At 35.3% G+C, this 12,565-nt stretch overlaps 1 long non-coding RNA gene across 1 annotated transcript in view; it reads left to right on the top strand.

Moving 5' to 3' along the window:
- The window catches only part of LOC145275903 (uncharacterized), a 545,051-nt gene extending 535,013 nt beyond the window's left edge, over positions 1–10,038 (top strand). Inside the window, exon 2 of the long non-coding RNA XR_013867713.1 lies at positions 9,782–10,038. This is a non-coding gene — a long non-coding RNA (uncharacterized LOC145275903). The remainder of the gene's footprint in view (positions 1–9,781) is intronic.
- The last annotated feature ends 2,527 nt before the right edge of the window (positions 10,039–12,565 follow it).

A 12,565-nucleotide genomic window follows, 5' to 3' on the forward strand; every position in this document is an offset into this window, starting at 1 on the left:
TATTGTATACATGTTATTGTTGTTTAAACCTTGCATAACCTGTCAGTTAATTGAGATTATACAAATGATAATATTGTGATTTATGAAATTGTGTATTAAATACCTCTATCTATCTATCTATCTATCTATCTATCTTTCCGACCTAAATAGCTTAAATAACATCTATAAGACGAACACAGAAAATCTGGATCTGACGTGGCATGATTTTCGTGCTATTTTTTTTATTCATGGCTCGCCATTTACCAAGACCTAAAGTATTCCAAGACTTAATTCCTTAATTCATTTCGCATGAATCAGATAATACTATCGTTGACACTGACTACCCGATATTTTGGGGGCTGGATTTTTTTTCTAAAAAGACAGAGGCTGCTAACATGCTTAATGAATATGTGTCTATGACATGCACTGGATTCGAATTTTGGAAACCCAGATTGTCAGTCCGAGTTGTTACCGACTTATCCACTGTTATCTCCCATAGTTGAATGATGAGAATGGAATAAACCTACACAGTTTTATGGCCTCGTGGGTGCATAGATGTGCCATTTGGAGTGTTATATTAAGCAATCAACGATAATAGTTTTCTTCAATATTGGGTTAAATTTCTTCAACCTATGATAAGGTATCGAAAAAGCTGATAAATTCTGAAATCCAACCAAGAAGTGATGAAATCGATTAACTGTCTCCTCTTCTTCCTCTTCTTCCCTCTATTGACTGGATAGTCCGTTTTTATTACCGCCTCCCACACACCCATCTATATCACCATCCCGAAAAGGACAAGCAATTACTGCTCGACGAAATATTTAGCAACAAAATCGAGTCGGAGGCAGAAATGAAAGACTGTGATGAAAATCCCAATTGAAGAGTGGAGCAGCTGAATTTGGTTCGCATTGAAAACGGCGGCAAGCCTTATCGGAAATCGGTATCTGGTTTGTCTACTTGACGTTATCAGTGAATGGCAAAGCGGCCACCTGCCCACTCCGGATTTAGTAGATTATCGCTGGCGCAATCCTCGGTTCCAACACCTGTCCGGCGATTTAGTTATCTCCGTATTACGGGAGGTTGAAACAAGGTGAGTGGTGTGCGGGTGTTTGAATCGAACAGACCGAAAGTCGGGGTAAAGCGATACAATTTACGCAGCTTACACACAGTGTTACACATTGCCTGGGCCGATTAGACGTTAGAAAGTTTAATCTGTGCGATCTGTGCGAGAGAAAGTTTAATCTGTGCTTAATCATAAATTTTACACATGCAACAGCTGACCATACGATATCATTTAGCAGCTTGCATCGAATCCGTGTTTTGTGCAAGGATATTTACTAATACGATCGATATACGCCGACATTTCACGGTTAATTAAAGTAATAGGTCTTAATTTTATCATTTTTATGCAATTGGTAATTTTATTATTTTTATGTAGTTGGTAATTTTATCATTTTTATGTAATTGGTAATTTTATTATTTTACTAGCAGGATGCTTGGCATTGCTTGATCGTAAAATACACATAAATATAATATTTTAATTTATGCAGATTTTGTATTCATAATCACAGAGACAATTATCCACTGATTATTATATTGTACCCAATATATATTAGCGATTTCAAAAGTTATAAAAAAATGTGAGTTCGGTGCCATAAGCTGGAATCGAAACAAAAGCATTTAGCTCTCCAACGGTACATAACGCAGTTTAACTTATAAATGTATATTTGCACATGCATAGATGAGCACTTAAAGTTGACCTACGCTTGCCAAGTTCTAATTTTTAAATTCTGATCCTTAGCAGCTATTTTTACCTACTAAAGATTAAATCGAATTTGTTCCAAATGTCCGAATCCCCTATATATTAAGTTTGAAGTCTATAGAATAAAGATTGACAGACTAGTTTGTTAGAGACCGTTCCGCACACACATACGCCAGGTAACTTTATATATATATATATATATATATATATATATATATATATATTGTGTATATTAACATTCATATGAAAAATTCTGTTTTTTTCTATTTATTTAAAAAGAAAATACAACTTTATTTAAAATGGGTCGTAGAATTGCATTCATCTGCAAAAGATCTACGAAAATTGACTAGGTAGACAATTTTTTATTAAAGAAAATAAAAAAATAGAATTTGAAGGAAATGATCGTAAAACACATAGAGTCCAAAAAGAAGGTAATTTAACTTTTCGAATTAAACTAAGATGGCGGCAATTTTTCACCTGATAACACGATTAAAATTGTTTTTGTAATAATTCAATAATATTCACGTAATTTCGACTGCATAATTTGGAAGCTACCATGTTAACTTATTAGAATTGACAAAAAATCAGTTGAAACAAACATTTTTTTTATCTGAAAACTTTATTTATAGCCTACAAAATCTCGTCCCGATAATGTAGAAACACCAAAATTCCTTCTAATATTGCCATTATTCTTTTATATACGTACTCGTGTTCACTGTGTTTTCCACTAACTGCAACTTTACAAGGCTTTCAAACACAACTCATTTCTATTCATTGTATTTAAATACGTATCCGGCAAGACATTGTTATGTGTTTGCAATAATAGCAGTAAATAAGAAAACTCAGTATTAAGTCAATCTTAAATGTATTTTGCGTTTTTGTTTCAAAGATTTGAATGAAACACATTTTAATTGGAAATACCAGGATTGGAGGAAAAACTTTCTTAATCTAGTTTAACAACAAATAAGAGTAGAAAAATAGAGATAAAAAGAAGCGGAAACACGCACTCTTTTTAAAAGGTTAGCGTGCTTATTTCTTGAAAGATTGATATTTAATTAAACTATGGAAAATCCATGCGTTTTTTTTTTAATCTAAAAGTAAATTGAACTTAAAATGAAACCGGAAATTTTTTAGTTTTCTTAATTAACTTAAATGTTTTAAGCAAAAGAGTTAATTTGCTTCGTTCTGATCAATTTGTAAAGGACACTTGTATGTCTATGTCCGACTAGAACTAAAAACAAAACATATATCTAAGATATATGCACCACTTCAGTATTAACTATCTGAAGTGTTTTTAATGTAATATTCATTAATTTGGGACCGCAAATAATGAAATTACTAGCTGTGAAATCAGATTTTAAAAAAATTTCTCTTGTTCTCAAGTTTTAAAGTTATTTCTGTTAAATATCTAGACCGGATGTACCGAGGTAACCTATACGGAATAAAGATATTTGAAAGATACCTGCTTAGCAAAGAGAAACAATATGAATTATTGTCGAAAAAAAATTAATTGTTTACTGAGTCAAAATCATCAAACCGGGGGAAAAAAACTCGGTGGATTATAGGTAATAAAATAATTGTTGATTGAGTCGAAATCACATACAAAGGTTACTCTTATGCAAAAGTCAAATACCCCGTCGATAAAAAAAAAACGTTCTAGCAGTATGACCACATTGACAGCAATGGCAAAATCCCATAATAGGCGTTAACAGGTAGATGTGCGTTTCTCAAAAACTAGGATATTAATAATCAACTAGCGATTGTCTACAAGAAAACCACTGTATCAAATCCTTGTGCGTGCGCGTAATCCTAACTTCCTTCTTCACTAATTCACACTAAAGATATAATGCGTTTGCCGTCATTTTCTAGCATACAGCAGGAATACGGCAAAATACCAATTTAATTTGAATATTCTACAATTAAATATACAACATAATCACGTTGGCCCACTGGTTCCCGCTGGATCACCGAAGTTAAGCAACGTTCAATCTGGTCAGTACTAAATGGGTGACCATTTTGGACTTCCAGGTGCTGTATGTGCTCTCCGCTAATCCTGGCATTATTTCCTGTCGTAATGGACTTCTTCTTGCCACTGGACTCAAACAGTGCCGATTCAGGAGAGGTGTGGTTGGTGATTGCGCAACCCTTGCCTCACAATTACACACACAGCTGCTCCTACAGGATGTATCTTTTGTATTTCGATAATTAACCGTGGCATCGTATGTATAATTAAAAATAAGGAAAAAAATGGTAATGTAAGTGTAATATCAGTGGGGAGAGTCACAACAATAATCGCCCATGGTTGATCTGTGCCCTCTGTAGGGACGCACTGTGGCACTCGAACCTGGAACCTGTCCGATACAAAATATAATACGAAAATAAGAAGATTGTGCAAATTTAAGTGCTATGAAGTTTCGAAGTGATAGGAAAAATATTGTTTTATTTTAGTTTGTTGCTTGTTTTATTATTAGGGTTTTTTTTTTGTTTTTTGTTTTTTTCATCGCAGGAATATTATCTTGTGAACGTGAGGTCGTGTTCACTTGAGAAAAGGACGAAAAGAAAAAAATTCGACGGCTGATTGGGGAAGTAGCGATCGGGTGGTGAACGAAAATAAGCCAATATTTTGTCGCAGGAGAAACATAAACACAACTTTGACGTCGTTTGTTCTCAACTCGCAAGAATACACGTGACTAAAGTAAGGGAAATTGAAAAAATTTCTGTGTGTGTATCTGTGTCTGTGTGTCTGTGTGTGTACATTTCCCTACGCACTAACTCTGTCAATTTTCAGTATACACACTCGAAATTTGATATACAGTGTACTGAGGTTTGGGAAAATCTTTGTGATCGGTTTTCGGCTAGAAATAAGGCTGGTAAGGTGTCAAAGTTCAACGATTTGACCTTTGAGAACTCTACCAAACTCCTCCGACAATTTAGGGTCTAAACACTTGAAATTTTAGATATAAGTTCCTTGGATATGGATCTAACTTAATAACTTGATTTGAGCCCAATACAATAAATGTTAAGGGGTCATAATAGGGGTCAAAGTTAAAGAAATTGACCGCTGCGGTCTCTACCAAATTACTCAGTCAATTTCTAGTCTAAACATTTGAAATTTGACATAAAGGGTATTCAGAGATAGGGCAAACTTTTTAATCGGTTTGAGTCGAAAATTTTTAGTTACCAATATATAAATGTATGTATGTTTGTATGTCTGCCTAAAACTTTCGATAGAGGCGACAGATTTTACCAAGATCAGTATCGTTTTGAAGTTCGACTTCAACTGGGCACTTTTCTACAGGAAGGATGCGCTTTTTCGCCGATAGTCTTGAAAGTTATTCTCTCCTTTGGATTGTCTCGCCTTAATTTAAACATAAATCACTTCTGCTTTGGCGGTGGGCGTAACGACAGAGACGTCAGTGTTTTGCCCCGTTCTTTTCCTCCTTCGCGGTACGGGTTCGACCATGCCTTCCTACTACCACTTTCTTTTTTGTTGTTTTTGTTTTTTGCTCAACAAACACTCTGGCAACGCCGGGCTGAAATGCTAGTCTATCTATATATCTATAGAAGTGAACGTGTCTGTGTGTCTGTATTTCTGTCTGTGTGTCTGTGTACATTTCCCTACGCAATAACTCTGTCAATTTTCAGTCTACAGACTAGAAATTTTGTATACAGGGTACTGAGATTTGGGAAAATCTATGTGATCGGGTTTCGGCCAGAAATTTGGCTGTTAAGGGGTCAAGGTTCAACGATTTGACCTTTGAGAACTCTACCAAACTCCTCCGACAATTTTGAGTCTAAACACTTGAAATTTTATATATAGGTTCCTTGGACATGGATCTAACTTACTAGCTTGATTTGAGCCCAAAACAATAAATAATAACACCTTCAACTGGGCCCTGTTCTACAGGGGGAGGGTCGCTTTTTTCGCCGATATTTTTTTAAGTCATCCTTTCCTTTAGATTGTCTAGCCTTAATTTAAACCTACGTCACTTCCGGTATGGCGGTGGCCGTAACCGCAAAGACGTCTTTTCCCCGTTCTTTTCCTCCTTCACGGTATGGATTCGAGCCTTCCTTCCTACTACCACTTTTTTTTTTTTTGCTCAACATACACCTCCAAACATCCCAGCTGAAAGCACCGAGCTGAAATGCTGGTATATATATATATATATATATATATATATATATATATATATATATATCGCTCTCTTGTCCACTGATAATTAGGACTAGATGTTAATAACAAAGCAAACACAACACTGTATGTAATACGTGTTATTACTAGGTCTGTGACAACAGCATATTCTTTTCATTGTTTTGACTCTCGAGTGTTTATCCGTTGATATCGTATACGCTTACATATAGAATTATGTGGTTCTCGGTTGATTAACTATGTTTGACTGTGTCGGATATATACTTGAGAGTCAAAACAACGAAAAGAATATGCTGTTTTCATAGCCCTAGTTATCACATGGAATATACAACTGAATAACCTGGAATTACCATGTTGATCTTAACATTCGTATGCACTTATACTTTTGACCACTAAGAGGGGATGGCCTTGCGAAATATATTACAGTTAGTATTTGAATGCATGCGTACTTATTCTCTCCGAATAACTGCCAATCATTATCGTAGATCTATTTAAAAATATCATGAAAATTAATATGCATAAATGATTAACAGAGATGAATATTACTTTTGAAACACTATACTTCGTCGACTGTATTTTGTTGGCTAGTGTCGTAAGATTCGCGAATAAAATCCAGGATGAACTAGTTCATTCGCCTCAACAAATAATTGGGATTAATTACGCGCCATAATACCACAAGATTGACCTGGATGCATGATTTCCCCGAAGATTCACAACTAGTCCGATCTTTTGAGAAATATCAGCGTATCGGAGATTATAGCTTTGTCCATGGCTGCGCGACTCAAGGAAATAAGTCATATTCTACTGTATAAAAATAAACAAACACTACTGAATTAAGGACATCCAATTATCGCCTGTTTATGCGAATATCTACATGAATTGTGAACATCTACTTATACTAGTGGCAATCGTGGTTAATTGGATATTATGTTGCATATGGAATGGGTCAGATTCCGGTAATTAGAGAAACAAAGTAAATAGGTCTGAAAATAATATTTATTAACAAAAAAGGCTACAATCGAACTCGGTATTCAAGACGTGAAAAGAATACATATTGCAGTTTAGATACGATGATAGGAATGTGGAGCATTGCCCATTATATTAGGAATGACACAACTAGTTAGTTCAGAGATCGGACAATGTAAATTAAGGATTGTCCTTGTTTTTGCCAAAAACGTGTTGGAGACATGTGTATGTAAATCCACGTGGGAAACATTCACGTGTTTGAGCACGATTCTGACGTCAGAAAGAAAGGTAGTTTTCAGTTTATTCAGTTAAGTTAGAGTCAGTCAAGAACCGGGGCAGTCAGAGGGGAGTTGAGTTGACATTTGGGGTCGGAAAGGTTAGTCGAATCCCCTCTTTCGGAAGCGAACCAGAAAGGGAAGCAACACAATGTAATTCTGCAAGGCGATGGAATCCCAGATCATTCTCACCCAGATGGAATGAATATCATCATGTAAGTTGTAAGCCTTTGTCTTCAACTGTCATCCGCCGCAAGGAAATATGTTCTTATGATTCGTCTTATAATAGAACTCTGTATGGAACACCCTTTCAAAGTGTTAACGGTACCTCTCTCATAAATAATGTATTCGCCTCTCTTTGAAAAGAACTGTCTATTACATCTCTCTCACATCTATATCCCTTCTACTATTGTTAAATATGAATCCCACAAGGATTATCTCTTCATCGTCGTCGCTGTGTACTCTGTTATATATATATATATATATATATATATATATATATATATATATATATGTGTCTCATATGTCGCCCTCGATATGTACCTTTCAACAGACACCGTTATCAGTCCTCCACAACGCAACAATTATTTTCATCAATTTTAGATACTTATCTAATATTAAGAAGTTTTATCGATATTATATACAAAAAATAGACTTAAACTTTTAAGCACTCGGTGTCCAACATCGTGGCGTTTATCTATGTTCGAACAGTCACAATGTAAAAAGGTTTTGTCATACGATTTCAGGGACCTTCACAGACACAGGTAATATTTCTGACTGTGCAAGCGATTAAGTTGCGAGACTTCATTTTAAATACTCAAAACAGCTACCTATTAGTAACAGCCATGATACAGTGATATATATGTGTGCCTGCGTGTGTGTGGTGATTATATGTCGTTTCCTAGATGTTAATTCAATGAAGCTATAGTGTTTTGCAGCTTAAATATGTGTACACATATGCAGTCAATAATATTCGTATATATATAATATATGTGTGTGTGTGTGTGTGTGTGTGTACTTTTCCTTTTAGGAATCACAGTGTAATATAATGCTCTATCTATTGTGATTATTCTCGTCTCAACAGGAACTTGAAATTTTCGTAGAACGAACACTTTTTATCAATCGAGTTGTATCTACACCTGAGTAAAAGATAAATTATTTATTCTTTGCGAAAAAATGGAAATACATTTTGGTAGATTTAGTTTCGTAATTGTTGGATTTTAAAAAATATATAAAAAGTTAGTTTTATTGTGTTATGCTATTGTAATTCTGATTTAAAATAAATAAGCAATTAAAGATAAAAATTACACACACACACACACACATATATGTATATATATATATATATATATATATATATATATATATATATATATATATATATATATATGTATGTATATATAATAAAGCAGAAACTTTAAACACACACACATATGCAGAGACGCGTGAATTATCACTATTGTATTCATCTATAATATAAATCTCATGTGTCTGTTCAAATGTATGTATCTATGTATCAATATATGTTTGTATCTTTGTATGTCTACCTGAAACTTTCGTCAGAGGCGACGGATTTTCACGAGATCAGTAATGTTTTGGAGTTCGACTCTTCGGACGACAAATATCGAAAAACTGACTAAAAACATAAATTTCTTCACCCTAAAGTTGTTACTCAGAGATATAATTGTCATTGAAAAATCGACGACAGGAAATGTTAGAATAATGGCGTTAGCATTGCCTGGCCTGAGGAACCCAGTACCAGGGGTTCTGAATGGCAGGGGTTAACCTTTAAGGTCATGGGAATAGATATAATTTTTTTGGTCCCAGATTACAAAGCTGGAAATATTAGTGAATTGCACACCCGCAATTTGGGGTTTCCCCAAATGCGTGTCATAATTTGATTGGTTTGGGGAATTTGCCACCCCGAACACACCCCCCACTATATAATGCTAGTGTTGCGCGAAATTAGTCAGATTCCAGGCATATTCCAGATTGATTTCAAGGGGCACAAATTGACGCAGAATCTTGAGATAAAAATATCGCTCCCTTAAGACGTGACCAACCCCCACTCTCCATCCGCCTGAGTGCCGTCTTCGAAGAGAAATTCCTTAAGAACTTCACGTGTATATATCTGTAAAAAGTCTGTAATTTTTGTGAAATTAACTCTAGTAGAATAGAATTTCAAGTGTCTGTTTTTCTTTCTTGTCTGCGTGAGCTTTGCTATTCGTTTTCAGCATACCAGGAATTTGATGTGACCGCCTCTCAGAGATTTAGACGACACGAGCCGAAGTTTTCGAAGATGATCAGGGGTCTTTGCGTGACGTCACCAGAGAAGCGGGCCACAAAGTGGGCACATTTCTACAGGGAAAGGTCGCTTTTTTCGCCGATATTTTCAAAAGTCATCCCTTCTTTTCGATTGTCATGCCTTAATTCAAACTTACGTCACGTTTTTTCACGGTCTTTTCCTCGTTTGCAGTACGGGTTCAAGCCTCCCTGCCTACTACGACTGTTTTTATGTTTTTGCTCAATGTTAAAGAGCATCTCTCCCCCCCCTCTCTGGCTTTCTTACTCTTTCTATTTTCTCTCTGTGTGTCTCTATTAGAGAATAGAGAAAGAGAGAGGGAGAGGGAGGGAGAGAGAGAGAGAGAGAGAGAGAGAGAGGTGAATAACGTGGACAGTGGACACGTTTGCAAAAGAAGGGTCAGCTGACCAGATGACGTGGTATCATGTGATGAGGTTAGCTGATTCTTTCTTGGCAGTTGGGTTTTCGGGTGTTGAATAAGACAGACGGCTTTTCAGCTGTCCCCCCCTGGGCTGGGGAGGACGCTGACGTGTATCATCAAACAAGCAAGGTTCACCTCCATTCTGTGTCGACCTTTGGAAGGTGAATAAAAACTATAAAACCATTTCATCGTCTTGGAGTGAATTCTTCATCCAACAGGCCAGCTCCCCTCCAAGAGACAATGAAAACCAGAGGAACAACCGACGACACATGAATAAAGGTATGTTAAGAAATGCATGCACACAAACACACACCCACGAAGACATCAAAAATAAAACCATTAGAAACTAGACGATCACGTACACGAATCTCCTTGACAAAATCTCCTTTATGACAATCCCGAATATATAACATATTCGTTTTGGTGCTCGTGACTAAGTTCACATCATCGATGTGAAGTCGAACCTGTGTTTAAGAAATACGACGTGGAAACAGGTCCTTAAAAGGGAAAGGAGATTTTAAGACAAGAAAAAAAACAAAAACAAAAAAAAACAAAAAAACTATACAACACAATAAAATGTCTGGAAGAAAAAAAAAAAAGAGAAAGAACATTATTAGAAAAAAAAAGAAGAAATACAAATCAACACACACACAACGATGGTCCGTTAAAACACTAAGTAATAAGGAAAAATAATAGTAAAGAGAAAAAAAGAAAAGAAAAGAAAAAAAAATTCTGTGAGAAAAACAGTAGAATAACTTGGAAAAAAAAAACAGCTATAACGAAAGACAAACTGATAAAATATTGTTAATTTTGAATTAAACAGCAAGTGTAAAACAGAAGGACAGAAAGAAAGAAAAAGAAAAAGAAAATAGAACATATGACTTGTTAGCTACAACGTGTGTGTCAGAAATGAGCCTGTCACCTTACTAAAAAAAAAAAAACATGTCAATCACGAAAGGTTTGTTGTAATAATAATTTTTGTTGCAATTTTGAACTGCGAAACTTCATGTGCTTTTAGTGAAAAGACAATGATCATGTCCTGTAAAATGATTTTTTTTCTTTTTCGCTGATTGTGCGATTTTTTTCGTAGGAATTTTTTTTTGCTGACGTGGACAAAATTTTGTTGTTTGGATTTTATTTATTGCTAAGATGGGACTTTCTGAATGCTTATAGGATATTTTTGTATTTTTTTCATTTATTTTCTTTATGTAATTGATGTGTTCTAAAATGGTATTGTGCAGGATTTTCTTACTCTGTGACATGTATTTTTTTTTCGCAGAATGGGGAGGTGGAATCTTGCTTGTGGGGTCTATGGAAAGAAGGATTAATAAAAGAAAAAATGTGTTTTTAATTAATTAAATAGTAATAATAAAATAGGGAGAAAGAAATAAGATTTAAACAGTGTAATAAATGATTTAAAAAAAAAAAAAAAGTTTCGGAAGAGTCAAAGGTTCAGTCGGTATTAATTTCAATTTTCGAAATGTAGAATAAATGTTCTATTCGACATGAGTGACGTATTGACCACATAAGTAAGGTAAAAAAAAAAAAAAAAAAAAAAAGGATAAATATAGGGTTAAATAAACTATATGAAGAAATGAAAGAAAAAAGTGGGGCGTGAATGGAATTTAATTTCTGTGGCAAGCATGTTAGAATTTTGGAGAGGTGTTGAATTACATGGGTAGTTATTAATTTCATTATTCTCGGGAAATGATTCGAATTTTATTTTTTTTTTATCGTGATTTCTGTTGATTTCGAGTAGAATCAACATGGAGCAAGTTTGAGTACTTCATGTGTGGAAATCCGATGTTTTCCGTGAAGCTATGTGTCTTCAAGGCAGGTTGCGCTTACCGACTTTGGAAAAAAAAAAAGAAAGTTTTTTCTGACATAGCAGTGAACGGAATGTATTCTGTCCAGCGTGAGCGGATCTAGTTGTAATCAACTTCAGGGAGCAAATGAAATGCCCTCTGACATGGTGTAAGGGGCAGAGGGGGTGCAATGGCTGACGTGGCCATTATGTTACGAATCGCTCAAGAGAAGATGAATGAAATATGTATGCAAGTACTTAGGAAAATAAAATGTTACCATATTGTGAATTAAAGGTACCAAAATTTAAAAAAAACCATGCTGGGTGAATTTAATTGGTATTATTAAATTAAATTATTTTGGAATAGATTTGGTTGGTTTAGTTATATTTTAGGGACGTTTAGCGCGTAGTTGCATTTTTTTCATGAGAATTACAAGGCGATTAGGCTGTAGAAAGCAGTTTTTTCTGTTGTTTTATTTTTTTTTATAAGCCACGGTATTGTCACAAATTAGAAAATTTGGCAGGGGAAATACTATTTTAGAGTAATGAGAACCCTGTTAAAACAATACTAGTGGTTCCAGTGAGTTGGAAGATGCCACGTAGGCCCAAGCAACGGCAATAAGTCTTGTCCAACAAAAGTCTGGCGTGCGAGGTCGCGATAATTCCTCAGGGTACGGAGCGACTGGACAGTCGGTACCAAGCCTAATCACGGGGAGATAGAAGAAAGGGAAAGATGCAGATTACGTAAGGGACAAGATAGAGCCTTATTATTTTTTTATTTTTTTAGAGGAATGTGTGAGGGATATCTGGGTTGGAATCTTGGGACTTGCTGGGAATGCGGAAAAATCACAAAGGGAAAACTACTTAGTTAGAAATCGATGGCGCATTAGTTAGGGAGTGATGATT

The sequence above is a fragment of the Euprymna scolopes genome, chromosome 1, assembly GCF_053919585.1.
Source record: "Euprymna scolopes isolate OS-2025 chromosome 1, ASM5391958v1, whole genome shotgun sequence".
Taxonomy (NCBI): Eukaryota; Metazoa; Mollusca; class Cephalopoda; order Sepiida; family Sepiolidae; genus Euprymna; species Euprymna scolopes.